Here is a 1,506-nt window from a genome sequence, read left to right on the forward strand (position 1 = left end):
AAATTAACTTGTATTCCTTCGATCTCAATTACAATTCGATTACAAAAGAGAGGAGAATGAATTTGATTCTCCCATTTTTTTAAAACTGGGTTCTTCTCGGTAGCGATGGAGTGCCTCCTTCGAATGTTTACGTCGAATTTGCTCTCCGATGACGATCCGATCGTTTTGTATCTCGTGGGAATAATGAACTTATGTGATAAATTTGAGGAATAACTCTTAACGAGTTTTTAGAACTCAGAACGAGCTAGAACTCTGTGAAAAGAGTTGTTAGAACCGAATAATCGGTTGATAAGGCAAATAGATTTGTTTGTTGCTGAAGAATCTGATCTTTTAACTGCCAAGAACTCTACTGATTTCAGAGATGACTTGATCTTCGAAATCTAGTCGAACCCTCCCTCGATCTGAACTCCGTGTAGTTTTGATCTCCCCAATCTTTAACCTCTTTACTCAGTTGAGTAAGTCGGTTATTTATAGGTGAATAAGGGGTGTAACCAACCCCTAAATTCGCTCCTAAGTGGGTGAAAATCCCTCAAATCGTGGGGGAACCGGTTCTGAAACCGTTCGACTCATTTTTGAATGAGTCAAACGCCCAACTCGACGTTCAGGACCCTAACTTCGCGTCTTAGAAAAACGTGAGGGCTGCTCGCGTTTTGCTTGTTGCAGCTTGGAAACGCAGGGGTCGCCTGCATTTCAAAAATTGTAACACGAATATGAGTTCCACGTTTTAGAAGGGGCTAATTGACTTATAACCTCTTCTGAAGAGCACTGCAAGAACCATTATTCAGTAATCCTCGCGTTAGCTATTATGGGGTGTGACAGTCGTCAGATTGTAACTCTCACTGTTAATTGCGAAGACCACTGAATAGAGTTTTCATCAGTCATCGGAAGTGTCGTTGAATTGTAACTCTTCTCGATCTATGTGAAAAGTCCTCCATTTACCACTTGCATTTGTTGGCTTGAAAGTTATCTGATTGTAACTTTCATCATTGAAGCTTGATAGGGATCAGCTATCTATTGTGATTTTTAGACAGCCTACAGATGCATTTACTGTAAACCCTCACGAGACCACAACTTACCCTCTAGGTTAATCTAGAGTTTTAAAGGCTTGTTGTATGTGCTAAATACAACCGCAATTCTTATAAAAATGAATTAGGATTTATTTTTCCTTTCCTTTTATTTTCTTTCTTTGCTAGAAGATTAGCAAAAGCTTAGATATGGAGGTGTTTAGTCATCACATTTTATTGTACTTTTATACCCTCATTATCTATTTTATTTTGAATAAAATATCTACTAATAATATGTTTTTATCTTAAATTGTAGGCAATAAAGAATTAATGAATAAGAGTCCAAAAAAAATTTCTTATAAGGATCGCCTCCACAGTTAAATATATATTTACAAGTATTGTATAACAATTCTTAGGATCGCCTCCACAGCTAAATATACAGATTGGATACAGGTATAGATCCTGAAGACGGAGCAATTCTTAGGTACTCATAGTACCTAAG

The sequence above is a fragment of the Asparagus officinalis genome, chromosome 8 (genome assembly GCF_001876935.1).
Source record: "Asparagus officinalis chromosome 8, Aspof.V1, whole genome shotgun sequence".
NCBI classification, from domain to species: Eukaryota; Viridiplantae; Streptophyta; class Magnoliopsida; order Asparagales; family Asparagaceae; genus Asparagus; species Asparagus officinalis.